The following is a 15268-nucleotide window of genomic DNA, read 5'->3' on the forward strand; positions in this document are numbered from 1 at the left end:
ATGATTTTAATGCACTCAAAAAAGTTTCATAAAGATGATTTAAAATAATAAAAGTAAGCTGTGAATAAGCTGAAACTATTTTAATGAATTGTTTCAAAATTCTGGTCCAATGATTTGTTGTGCAAGTAAAAATATTTGTAGGTAAATATTGCTGTTTATATTTATGTATAAATAAAAATGATAAAATATAATTCACATTAACATTTTTGTAGTTTTGTAGCACAGGTCACACAATTTTCGAACAAGTACAAAACGTCTGTTACTGTCTCTGAAAACAACCACAAGCAGTAAAGTTTACTTGATATGTTTACTTCAAATTTCTTTATACAGAAGTGGTTCTTTTTTATTTATACCCAGAATAGGGTGTTATTGTGAGCATTAGTGAGTACACATTTATAATGTAATGTCTGTTTCATTCATACTGGAAGCCGGAGGGCGCCCTCGTGCAGAAAGTCCACAAGTGAGACTCATAGAATTCATAAAACTAGGAAAACTAGGAAACAAAGGAATAAAACACAGATTGACTGATAAAACATGAAGACATACAATTGGTTTATCTGTGTTCTTGTACTCATCACTGGTATTTTCATAAGAATAAACTATATTTATAAAGCAACACTAATCAACATAGTTTTCATCGCTGACCACATCAGATCACAAAAGGAAGTTATTTCAAACACCTGACTACGTTATGAAGTGAGTTTGGAGTAAAAAATATGTCTTTAAATGCTTTTGTTTCAAATGTGACTCACACTCGCAGTGCTTGCAGAAATATTTGAATTAAAACTTTGCGATTTTTGTTTAATTTCGGTTAACCGTACAGCCCTAGAAAGCACACTACAAACTCTCACTTGACTCAAACAAGCGGCTCTGTCTCACATGTTCTCATCACTTGATCAAGTCGTGCCTGGTTAGGGTATACGTCAAGATTTTTACACAACAGTCAATGAATTCAATCTCAGATAAAAACTTGTGGAGAACACTGTAATTCTCTTTTTGAAGTCCCACAGCAAATTGCTTTTGTCAGTCACTGCTACGGCCATTAGCACAGCTCTGACATCTTAAGCCTTGAGTGTAAATAGAGCCGGCTAGCGAGCCCAGAGCGAGAAAGTGCAACTGATAATTTGAAGACAGAGCGAAGAGTTGAGCGGAGGGGAGGAGTGGAGAGGGCCTTCAAGACATTGCTTTGTTAAATAACAGAAGAGGAGGAGATGCACATCAAAGCCTGCAAGAACAAATTGAGAAGGGAGTCTATAGCTATGTTCAGACTGCAGGTAAATGTGGCTCAAATAGGGGTGTGCAATATTGCAATTTTTGACTGTGGATGATTAAAATGTCTCCACGATCTTGCTGGTTAAACATTTTATCTGCGTGCCGTTCTGACATGCACTTTTCTGAGTAACTCGATGCGCACACTAAAAACCTGTCAAACAGCGCAAGAATACTGAATTAATTTATCTTTTTATCTTTATCTTATTCCACTTAAACTGTCAAATACACACAAGGTTTACATAAACACAGTCGATGTTTTAAATGAACATAAACAGTCGGGAGAAAACCAAACGCGTGTATGTAGATTAGATCTGTGCATGTGGTCTTAAAGTGACAGCAGCCTAATAATCCTGCTGCCGCTTGTCATTAATATTATTATGACAATAATACTGTATGGTATTATGCTGTACCCACGTTTTGGAAAATGGATGGATGGATGATTCAGCTGCGGGCGCCATCTTCTGGCGGGACACGGAAATTCATTCAGTGAGTGACTCCCACAGTGCATTATGGGTATTCTCTATCAGAAGGCATGAATGCAACTACTTATAGTTTAGTGTTGAGTTCATTAGGATGATATGCAAGTAACAGAGATAAATGAGATGGTTGGTTATCAAAAACAACATCATTTGGTTCCTTTTCTTATGATTTTGTGGAATAATGTTTAAGAATCACAGCACTCTCACATCTCTATGACAAAAAGGACAAATGTCATATTCTGAAGCTGTTCGTTCACACAAATTTGGCTCACTTTCTCAGTGTCTTTTGAGCAGAATAACCAATCAGTTAGCACCCTAACCATTTCACACATAGAGGTCACTACAGTGGACAACTACTCAAAAAGCACTTTCTTGCTTATGCATGGGTTTTGATGGCATAGTTGCACATCAACCTCTACAGTGGACAACAAGTGGCAAGCCACTGTATGTTTTCCCCCTCCAAACCAAGATGGACGATGGCCAGTCAGAAATGCCAAATTGCTCTGGAATATCCATCCAGTCCTTCTATCCTAGTAGACTCTTGCAGGTTAAAAAAAAAAGGTTGTAGCATGTTGTAGCATCAAACAATATCTAATAAGTCAAATCACAGTAAAATTTTCCAAGTATTAATTTTAGATTGGGAGAAAATTCAGATTAATCATCTGTCCACTATAGTGGACATCATGTATCAATAGCTATATTTCAGCTACAATTCATATTATTACTGTGAATGTAATACTTCATCTGCAGTAACTTTTTTTGACTGTAATTAAATGTAATTGTGTTATTAGAATGTAATTTCCATCAACATCAAAAAAGCACTGTAATTATGTATATGACTTGTAAATGCATTACTTTACTCGTAACATCAAAAAGTAATCTGATTACGTAATGCATGTTACTTGTAATGCATTACTTGTTACATCAAAAAAAGTAATTTGATTACGTAATTCACTTTACTTGTAATGCATTACTTTACTCGTAACATCAAAAAATAATCTGATTACATAATTCATGTTACTTGTAATCTCTCTACTCGTAACATCAAAAAGTAATCTGATTATATAATGCACGTTACTTGTACTGTGAATGTAATACTTCATCTGCAGTTACTTTTTTTTGTCTGTAATTAAATGTAATTGTGTTATTAGAATGTAATTTCCATCAACATCAAAAAAGCAATGTAATTATGTAATGTATATGACTTGTAAATGCATTACTTTACTCGTAACATCAAAAAGTAATCTGATTACATAATGCATGTTACTTGCAATGTGTTACTTTACTTGTAAAATCAAAAAGTAATCTGATTACATAATTCACGTTACTTGTAATGCATTACTTTACTTGTAAAATCAAAAAGTAATCTGATTACGTAATGCATGTTACTTGTAATGTGTTACTTTACTCGTAACATATAAAAAGTAATCTGATTATATAATGCGCATTACTTGTAATGCATTACTTTACTCCTTACATCACAAAGTAATCTGATTACGTAATGATTAGGTATTGTTGTGTTTTTACTGTATTATGTTTAATACAGTATCTCTTCAGTTAAAACCATACATGCATACTGTCCGCTCAAGTGAAATCTTGAAATCTCTTTGAAAAACGTGTAAAAAAAAAAAAAAAAAAAAAACTTTCAAATCTTGTTTTCATGCCCTAAGAGAAATAAAAACGCATAGAAAAAAAAAACAATACTGACTGAGGTTATCATAATTCATGCATGAAAGAGCTAATTGAAACAAAGCCTCAAAAGCACGACATAGAGAATATTCACAATATGTAAACAGAGTCCGTTTGAATGCATGTTGACTTTGTGCAACAGAAACAACATCACTAATCAGTTTCATCAATGAGCTCACGATGCACATGTGGAAGTGTAAAAGATCCCTCTCTTCAAACGCTTCTTATAAAGCACTCGATGCTCTCGCTGCGGCTTTGCTGTTCTGTGAAATCATTATCTGCTCATAATCTGCTGGATTAGACATGTGTATTCAACAGCTGCTGAAAGATCTCGCTCTTATAATAAAGTCCCTCTGCTGCATTGCTTTAGTGGGAGATATTTTTGTGTTAAAGCGGCGTATTGATGTGTTAAAGCGTGTTTTATGTAGAACAGGATTACAGATAAGAAGATTTGTAGTTTCTAGAGTCTCGTATGGCAAACATACTAAATTTATTTCCCTAAGACTCCCGAATGAAATCCACCGACTCGCCGCCACCATGTTCTGCTTCCTTTGAATTTCCTTCTTTTTTTTTTTTTTAAAGCAGTGGTAAATCTTCTTGATAGGCTTCATTTTGGCACTGTGGAATAGAATAAATTACACCTACCACCTTGCTGAAACCACCATGAAAACCTGACATGTTTGCAGAACACCATAATTACTGGGTTGGTACACCTCATTTCTTCAATTTCACTTTACATTCATGCCTATACACACTCACACACACACATGAAAGGCATATGTGTATATAAATATAAAACAGCACTGGCGGGAACATTATGCACATTGCAGTTACAAGAGCATGTAACACAATTTTCAAGAGTGTTTGATCTACATATTGTGTCATCAGTTCTTGCTGGATCTGCTGTAGAGTGTTTGGATCACCAGAAACATGAAACCAACACTATATTTAAAAGGCCTCAAAAAACAAGGAACATTTTCCTTTTAATGTTTGAGATAAAAGTTCATGAAAACATACTGTAACTGTCAAAACTCAAAAAGAGCAATTCTTGAAGCTGATCCACAAAAACCACTGAGTAGTACACTGGAAAAAAAAAAAAAAAAATGGTGTAGAAACAAAATTCACAGTAGCACAGAAGCTGTGACATTTAGATGTGGTATTTATGCATTTAAACTACAATTACATAAATAATGTTATGAGATGATTGTTCTAAATATAAAACTCAGAATATAGAAATATGAAATAATAGGCCTTCAGTATTTTAGATGCGAAATTAAAGCGCGTGTTAATGATTGAGTCACTGAATCTTTCACCCGACTCGTTCAAAATGGCTGAATCATTCAGGAACGAAGCAAATGAATATTTTTATGAATGGCTTAGTGAATCAGTGATTCGCCGATTTGTTAAAAAACATCGAGATGAAACAAAAACAACACTCTCACTTCAGTATTGTGATACTACCTTAGTACTAGTATACCGTGCGACCCCAATTAAGAGTTTATTGAGGCAAAAGTCGTAGTTAGTTAGTTAATAGTGAGAATTGGACCAAAATAATAGTATGTGAGCTACAACTACACATCACACACAATGAGCTATAAATATGAGATAATATATGATAATCAGAAACACTAAACTTACTCTACATAGACAAACAAGTGAAACTAATACAGTATTTTTTGTCCTGTCAAAAACTTTACTTGCCAAGCTTCAGACGAGCTAATTTAGCACAAGATGAAAGTTTTTTGAAGGTCAAGACATTCCTGTAAATGAAATGTCACTAAACTTGTTGTTTCCTGCGCGGTCTAAAAATAGAGCTCACAAACACACACCTGTTCCTGCGATTCAGATGTGTTCCTGCTGGAAGTGGAGGTGCTTATGAGACGCTGCCCTCGGCGCTTGTTCACTTCAAACCACTTAACACCCGAGCAAGAGTCACTAACCCACGAGTGATGCGGAGGCGCGTAATCGCTAACAAACAGCCTCTTGTCCTGTTTGTTTCTGGAGAAGTGCTCGTCTGCCGTCTACAACAGCAGTTAGCAGAGAACAAACAGCCAACAATAAAGCATTTGAAACAACATTTGTGTCAGTGAAGGCCTGGTGATGCAACCAACAGTACATAAGAAACCATCACACAGCAGATGCTGTTATCTACAGGAACTTACAAATGAGGAACACTGGGAGCAACTGATCACATTATATGCAATAACAGCCATAAACCATTGCTAATATAAACAATCAGCACACTAGTCCATGTGGAAATATGCTTTCCCTGCCCACAGACTAATCTAGGGTGTGTTTCCCATACGACATCGTAACTCGATTGTGATCTTAATTCGATCTAATTCTTAAATGACTATGCGATTAGAGCCTTTGTCATGTTTAGATATGAAACAGCTTCACAAACTGTCTTTTCAACCACACAGTATCGTTATTTCTGTTACAAATATTCAAATTATCACAGAAATACTGTGATAAAAGACAAACTGATGCCTATGGCAGCAATCAAAATAGAGCATATCACCTTTTGAAAGTAAATTGGCACTTAAAATATAAAGATTTTATGAATTACATCATTACGCCACTAGGTGGTGACAAGCGACTCTTAAAAAAGGTATTTGTCATTGAATCATTCATTCAAGAGGCTCGTTCAAAAACACTGATTCATCCAGTAATGAACTTAGTGAAGTATTTTTTGAGTGAGTCATTGAATCATTCATTCAAACATTTTAGGGAAGGGGTGGGTGTAGTGGTTAATAAGAAAATGACTTTTGCTAAATAGAAATAGGACAAATGGTGAAAAAAGTCCACACATTGAAATGAACACGCATTTTGATTGGTAACGACAGTCATATGTATCAGATGTAACACGACACTGTCATTATTTTTATGCCAGCTAGAGGGCGCATGACTTTAAACCATAAATACAGATTGTAATAAGGTGGTTGAAAAACGACCTATAGCAGTGCTTCCCACACATAGACTTTACCATGTATAATAACGGCCGCCCAAGTATATTTGGAGACACATTTTTGCTTTTATTATTTTTATCCTCTTATACTTTTATATCTGCGCAAGATAATGAAACCATCCTCGATCAAATAACTAGTCGTTTCATACCTGCTCGTTATGTGTGCGTCAGAACTGTTTACTCCCGCTAACATTCCCACGGGCGCTGCATTTTGCAAAGTCACAAGGGGGCGCTGTTGCGCGTTCTATAAGCTCGCGCAACAGCACTTCAGTCTGCTTCAAAGTTATTCTCAATCAATGAAAAGCGCAGATTTATGCCAAGCGATTGCTAATGAACTCAAGTTGATGAAATATTACAATTATGGCCTTTATATAAAATGTTTTAGACGATTGTAAGAATCTGAAGGATCAGCCTGCAATAGTACAGACATTTCAAAATAAGAGTACGTGTGTATTTCGGGCTTGTTTATAATTAAAAGTCACACGCCAAGTTTTTTCTTTTTCTTTTGGGCATAATTGGTATTTTGGTTACTCAATAAATTGTATTTAATTTGATTTCCATTTAATTCATAGTAAATTATTGTAGTCTCCCCCACAGGAAGAAAAGACTAAGAACATTATTTGACACATACATTATTCATTTTATAAATTTTACTAGTAAAATCTGTGTCCCATTCACTGAGAGAGACACTATATGACAGCAAGGAGAACATAGGAAAAGGTGAACCATTTTAATGCGGTAATTTTGCATAATTTACAATGCATAATAATGCAAAATATTAGTAAGTAATTAAATGCAATATGCTATGTAATTAAAATTAATTTTAATAAATAAAAATACTGTTAAAAATCACACATTATTTGTTTGTCACATGTAGTAGACCATTTTTGTGCCGTGGGTAATAGGAGGATTTTTCGCCCGGCTACCACCGCGAGTATATTTCAAACCTGTGGGAAGCACTGTATAGGGTTGTTTTTTTTTGGAGGACAGTCTCAACAGAACATACATGTAATGTAACAGCTGATTCCGGAAGAAAAAATACCTTTTATTTTCTCCATACGAGAATTGATTTTGCTGATGAGCTTATAATTTACGATAACCGTTAAAGACAGCCCTACTGAGAGCTACGAGTTTTTTTTTTTTTTTTAATATATATAATTATAATCAACAGCAAAGTTCCTGGTAAAAAAAATATAAAAAATGTATGTTACCCATGATTCTGCAAATAAATCTCCAATCACCAATCAGAGAATCAAAACAGGCAAGCATCACAACAATTTGCTTGAAGTACTAAATATGATTCAAACTATGACTAAAACTGAAATTGATACAGTTAAATGGAACCTATAATGCTGCTTTTACAAGATGTAATATAAGTCTCTGGTGTCTCCAGAATGTGTGTGTGAAGTTTCAGCTCAAAATCCCCCACAGATCATTTAATAGCAGCTTATTAATTTGCCCCTATTTGGGTGTGAGCAAAAACAAAGTGTGTGTCCCTTTAAATGCAAATGAGCTGCTGCTCCCGCCCCCTTTCCAGAAGAGGGCGGAGCTTTAACACCTCAACAACAACAAAGTTGGAGAATCTCACGCAGACAAAATGAGGAAAGTGTTCAGCCTTACATTGTTCAAACCGGAGTCGACACTGATGGAGAGATTCAGGAAGAAGTTACAACTTTTAGACGTTTCTGAATGGTTAGTGGATAAATTGATGTAGATTTGATTCAACTCATCCACTAGCATGTGCCGTCATGTTCATCTTTTGTGTTGAATAGACCCTCGTTCGGCATAAAATGACGGCATGACGACAACACTCTACTACAGCAGCTCTTCCTTTTCTCGAAAGCAGCCCAACATGGTCCCGCCCCCTTTGTTGAGTGCTCTCGGGGGCGGGGTTTATGTAAATGTTGGGGTTTGTGATGTCACTAGCCCATGAAGAAGCTCGTTGTAGTCCCTACCAGCTGTTTAAAAAAATGATTTCTGTAAACATCATTGAACTTTGAGTTTTGTGACTTTCAGATGTTGCAAAACCATGATTAAGTATTGCAGAAGTTAACTAATTAATGTTAAGAGATGAAACTTTATTCTAAAGTGTTACCAGTATAGCACTGCATGCCACATGCTGAGGGGAACGAGACGTCAGTGTAGTGCATGTTTACACAGAGCAACAATTAGACCAGCACATTGATACAGAGTGAATTAAGTTAATTTGGTCACAGGTGTGTGTGTGTGTGTGTCAGCGACTTAAAAACACAGCTCATCCAATGAGATTTCAAATCCAGAACAATCCAACAATCCAGAGGAGCGTTTCACCAGGGACCCGATCAATCCTCTGACATGTGCCATCTCTCATCAGCATGTCGCTAATTGCGTGACAGCAGCGTGTTTCTACAGCACTTTGATTACCATGGCCAATTACGAGGGTTAGTGAGTGGGTGTTAACCAGCAGCTGTGGCGACCCTGCGCTCGCTGTCAGCGGAGGCGACGATCGTCCTCTCCGGAGCCGAGTCTATCATTAGCGTCCGCTCAAGTGCCAAAGTTCTGCCTGTGTGGAATAGTCTATTCACTTCTGCCGCTGCAGGACTGTAATTTTGCTGTTATCTTTTATTTCTGCGTCAACTGTAAGACAGCTCACATATATAGAGAGCAACGGTGTAAAGTGATGGAATGGAAAACTGGGATCACGACATTATTTTGTATTACATAGAAGCTTTCTTTAAACAAATCATGCCGAATAGGTCTTAAAATGTGTAATAAAGTGTTTATACAGGGTTCTCATAGTTTTTGATACATTGCATTGGCTTTACAAGTCATTTTATTCGTTGCTGAAACAGTTTCCATGAACATTCAACATTGATAATAATCATAAATGTTTCTTGAGCAGCAAATCAGCATATTAGAATGATTTCTGAAGGATCATGTGACACTGAAGACTGGAGTAATGATGCTGAAAAATTCAGCTTTGATCACAGGATATAAATGACATTTTACTATATTTATAATTGTAATAATATTTCACATTATTTATCTGTTTATACTGATCAAATAGACCCACACCTGTCATGTTGCTCTGCCTCTCTTCAAAGATCTCCTGTAGGAAGTTGAAAGGATGGGCGTCTTTGATCTGTGTCCTCAGTCGCATCTGCAGCGGCCGTTAATTAAGAGTTTTCATCATTAATTAAGAGTCTCCTCAGAAGTGTCCAGCAGATGGTCATTTCTCCATCTGCTCAATGTCACACTGCCATAAGTAACACACACACCACAGCACAAACTTACAGTCATGATGACGAGAGATCTCTCGCTCCGGCTGCACAAAAACTGATATGAAAGTTCATAAGCGGCTCGTTTGAAGCACTCCTCACTCCTCAGATGATGCTACACTAATGACACAATGATGCAATGAGCACACAAATACATGCTGCACACAAAAATACCGTGATATATAATTTTAATAAAAATTAAATAAAAATGTATAAAAATAAAGTTAAAAATAAAAAATTATGAATAAAAATAAAAAATGAAAATAGTAAAGAAAGAAAAAACAAACAAACAAATAATTAAATAAGTAAAGAAAGACATGATTTAATAAGTAAATAAATAAAGATAATTAAAAAGATTAAAAAGAAAGAAAGAAAACATAAATAAATAAATAGAAATATGCATTATTTATTTAATTAATTATTTTAATTTTTTTAATAAAATAACACATTTATTTAAAACAAATAAAAATATTACATCTAAAATTAGAATTAAAAAAGTAAATATTTTAGTAAAATTACTTCATATAATTATTTTTTTAAATAAAATAGTTAAGAAAGAAAAACATAAATAAATAAATACACAAATACACAAAAATCTAATTAAAAAATAAAAATAAGTAAATTTGCAAATAAAGAGTAGTAAACAAATAAATAAAAAATAAATAAAAATAAGTAATAAAAACAGTAAAGAAAGAAAAACAAATACATAAATAAAAAAAGTAAAGATAGAACATGATTAAATAATAAAGACAAAAGATTAAAAAGAAAGAAAACATGAATGAATAAATAAATAGAAAGATTCATTATTTAATTAATTAATCAATTAATTAATTTTTTTAAATATTTTTAAAGAAAATAAAGTGCCTTTATTTTAAATAAAAATATTAAATCTAAAATAATTATTAAAAACAAAATATTAAAATAATTACTTCATATAATTATTTTTATAAAATAAAATAAAGAACATAATAAAACATAAATAGATATAGATAGATAATTGTTTCCATACTGACTTCATGTATTTCATGTCTGTATTTTGTTCATAAGATGGATTGATCAGAACACTCGATTCCGAACAATCCATAGTTTTTTCTTCATTGACTTTGAAAGTTTAAACAATCTGTTTAATAAAGATATCACACTTTAAATAGTGTTTACTAATTAAGGCTCTAATTATTTTTCTGACAGATGAAAATCTGATTACTTCTGTTTAATTGATGAAATAGTTAAGAATGAACGAGTTAAGAATAAGAAGTGAAGGTCAGCTGCGGGTGGCTTTCTAACTCGGAGCGGATAACAAGCTCTTTCTTTGAGCGTTTAAGCGCACATGAGAACCTCAGAAGATCAGAAATCTGAGCCACTGCTGACTCTGATTAGCCTGAAGCCTGAATCACAGATGAGAATCTGCTGCGCTTGTGTACAGATCCTCCAGTTCTATCAGGAACAAAACTCGCCCAAATCAAATGAAGGCAAAATAAATCTTTTATCTTTTAATAACCGTGTGAATCGGCTTTTCTTGTTTGAGTGTCGGGGTAAGTTGTTGCATTAAAGCCATTCGTTGTGCTGACAAACACTGATCTGAGCGCAGGATGTCCAACACTGTTTAAGTTGTGCTCTCAAACGCTGCGCTTTAAACAGAAACAGTGAGAGCCTTCAAATATATTAAACCGTCAAGAAAATGTCTGGGACTATTCCATTTTAAAATAATTATTAAAAATAAAATGTGTATATTATATCAAATATATATATATATATATATATATATATATATATATATATATATATATATATATATATATATATATAGTATTTATAATAGTTAATTTATTTTTATTTATATAAAGTATATATCTATATATATATATATATATATATATATATATAAACATACTTAATATAAATATTTTTATATTATATTAAATTATTTAATTTAAAAATTATTAATTTAATTGAAATGAATAAGTTTATTTAAATTAAAAAATATTTAATTATTATATAAAAATAATTACTTTTTTAATAAAATGAAATAATTATTAAAACGGAAATTTTATATAAAATAATAATATATATATATATATATATATATATATATATATATATATATATATACTTTTTAAATATTATATTGTATAAAATAATTATTTTTAATAAAATAATATATAAATATAAAATCTAAAATTATTAAACAATGAAATATTTTATAACAATAATTGCTTTATATAATTATTTTTAAATAAAATAAAACAATTATGATATATATATAGTTTTTAAAAAAATATTTTAATAAAATAAAATACATTTAATAAAAAATAAAATAAAAAATAATAGAAATAAAAATATTAACTTTAAATTAATTAAAAAATAAATTATTTTATAAAAATAATTATTTTTTATCAAATGAAATAATTATTAAAACTGATATGATATTATATATATATATATATATATATATATATATATATATATATATATATATATATATAAATATTATATTGTATAAAATAATTACTTTATATAATAATTTTTATAAAATAATATAATTATTAAAAATAAAATATTTCATGTAAAATGTATTTTATATTTATTTATTTGTTTGTGTTTAACAATACAATAATGTCATGTTCCCGTACATTCTTGACAAAACAATGATAGTATTATTTAGCTGTAGCACAAACAGTACATAATGAGTTTTAGGCCAAAGTTTGACGCTTAGTATCAGAGGTGAAACGTTTCAGCCGGTAAACAGCATTTCCTCAAAGAGGAGAGTCAGAACAAGGAGAGAAAATGTGATAAACATTTAAAAAGATGTTAAAGTTCTTGTTGTTTTGTAGTATGAACTGTATGAAGTCGTGCAGCTCGTGTTGTTTCCTGCGAACATTTCAGCATCACAGTAACAGTGTTGTTAATGTGTTCAGCAGCTCGAGGCTCTGCCAGTAAATGTGTGTCATAAAGCTTCATTTAGCGCACAAGCAAACATTTAGTCCCGGCAATTTACTGCAGGCTTTTCATAGCTGTCAATTAGAGCGTCCACCAGGTGAGATAATACTGGACAATTGCATGGTCATTATGCTAAATTAAATTATTCCCATCAAATGAGATCCTAGGGCTGTCCTACGATGAATAATGACGTTCCGCCCGAGGGCCGGAGTCACCGTTAATGACTGGACTGGAATAATCAGACATCCGCAGTCCACTTCCTGCCGTCCTCACGTGATCTTCATTTCATTTCATGCATTGCTCCAGAAAATAATCACAAATGATAGCATGTGCTGGAGCTGCTGAGGGAATCTGAAGGTCTGGATCGTACGTTTCGTACAGTATCGCAAACTGAATTTTTTGCCTTCTTAACGCTGAGAGAAACAGTGTGCACTGATGTACTTCTGGATCTCTGTTTGATTTGATTTCAGACCGGATTCATCAGGGTTAGGTTAGGATAGGATATTTCACATATCATTAATTTATTTATCAATCCACAGCAAAATAAAATAAAATAAAAAAGTTCATTTTGAATGAACATTGTGACATCTGAACTGATTGCACTGTATTTTATGCATGCATCTTCTTTTTGTTATTCCAAACTGTTTTAAAATACATTTTTATTGCTATTTCTATTTTTATGAACTGATTGCACTGTATTTTTATTCACTGTTTTAATGCATTTTATATCAATCTTTTAATTCTTATGTATTTTTCTGTAAAGCACTTTGAGTTACCACCGTGTATGAAATGTGCTATATAAATAAACCTGCCTTGTCATATTACAATGTGAAAATATGACAGAAAAATAAATTAATTAATACATAATTAATAATATTTTTATTGATTAATCATAATATAGTATTCAAGACAGACATAAGGAAATGTGTTGGTCAATCAATCAATCAATCAATTAATCAATATATAAATAAATAAAAATTAAATATATTTTCATTGACCATAATATAGCATTCAATAAAATGTAATGGTCAATAAATAAATAAATAAATAAATATGTTTATAATATTTACCAATCATAGTATTCAAGAAAATGTCAATCAATCAATCAATCAATCAATCAATCAAAATATTTTTTATCATAATATAGTATTCAATGAAATGTATCAATCAATCAATCAATCAATCAATCAATCAATCAATCAATCAATCAATCATTATTCATTTTATTGACCATAAAATATGGGTTTATTGAACATAATAATATAATATCCAAGACAGACATATAGGGAAATGTCTTGGTCAATCCATCAATCAATCAATCAATAAATCAATCAATCAATCAATCAATCAATCAAAATATTTGCATTGAACATAATATACCATTCAAGGAAATGTAATGGTCAATAAATAAATAAATACATATTTCATAATATTTACCAATCATAGTATCAAGGAAATGTATGCCAATCAATCAATCAATCAATCAATCAATCAATCAATCAATCAATTTGTTTAATCAAAATATTTGTTTTACTGACCATAAATTATAATAATATAGTATTCAAGACAGAGACATAAGGAAATGTATTGGTCAATCAATCAATCAATCAAAATATTTTTTTTTATCATAATATAGTAATCAAGGAAATGTATCAATCAATCAATCAATCAATCAATCAATCAATCAATCAATCAATCAATCAATCAATCAATCAATCAATCATTATTCATTTTATTTACCACAAATTATGGTTTTATTGAACCATAATATAATATTCAAGACTTGTAACAATATTAAGATATTAAGGAAATGTCTTGGTCAATCCATCAATCAATCAATCAATCAATCAATCAAAATATTTCTATTGATCATAATATAGTATTCAAGGAAATGTATTGGTCAATAAATAAATAAGTTTTTTATAAAAAAATATTTACCAATATAATATGGTATTCAAGGAAATGTATCAATCATTCAATCAATCAATAAATTAATCAATCAATCATTTTATTTACCATAAATTATGGTTTTATTGAACCATAATAATAACATATTCAAGACAGACATATAAGGAAATGTATTGGTCAATCAATCAATCAATCAATCAATCAATCAAAAAAAATAAAATAATTATATATATAATACTATATAAATAATAATAAAAAAAAAATCATTTTTATTGATCATAATATAATATTCAAGGAAATGTATTGGTCAATCAATCAATCAATAAAAAAACTTTCTTTGCACGACAGAAGAATTGATATGAGCACTTTCACAAACACACACTCAAGCGTTCACACCTGTGCTGTAACCCCTTCATCACAGACACACACCACCTGTGATTGTGTTCACAAACTGAGGGACGAGACACAGTTATAATGGACAGAGCGACTTCTTCTGACTGCCTCAGATTGAGCCAGAAACAAACGGAGCGTTTGATGTCCCAGCGCAGAAATAAAGCCCTGCAGGAACACATGCATGAGAAAGAGAGCGTGAGCGAGCGCGGCGGCCTTGAGCGAGACTGACGGGTGATAAAGATGAGGCTGTCAGCGCACAGAAGCCTTGAAAACGGCCCGTTACACACACTTCACTTCCCTCGACAGACGTGCCGCCGCTCGGGTACAAAGACTCTGTAATTTTACACCTCGCTTTCATTCGCTGC

Source organism: Chanodichthys erythropterus, chromosome 12 (assembly GCF_024489055.1).
Source record: "Chanodichthys erythropterus isolate Z2021 chromosome 12, ASM2448905v1, whole genome shotgun sequence".
Lineage (NCBI taxonomy): Eukaryota > Metazoa > Chordata > Actinopteri > Cypriniformes > Xenocyprididae > Chanodichthys > Chanodichthys erythropterus.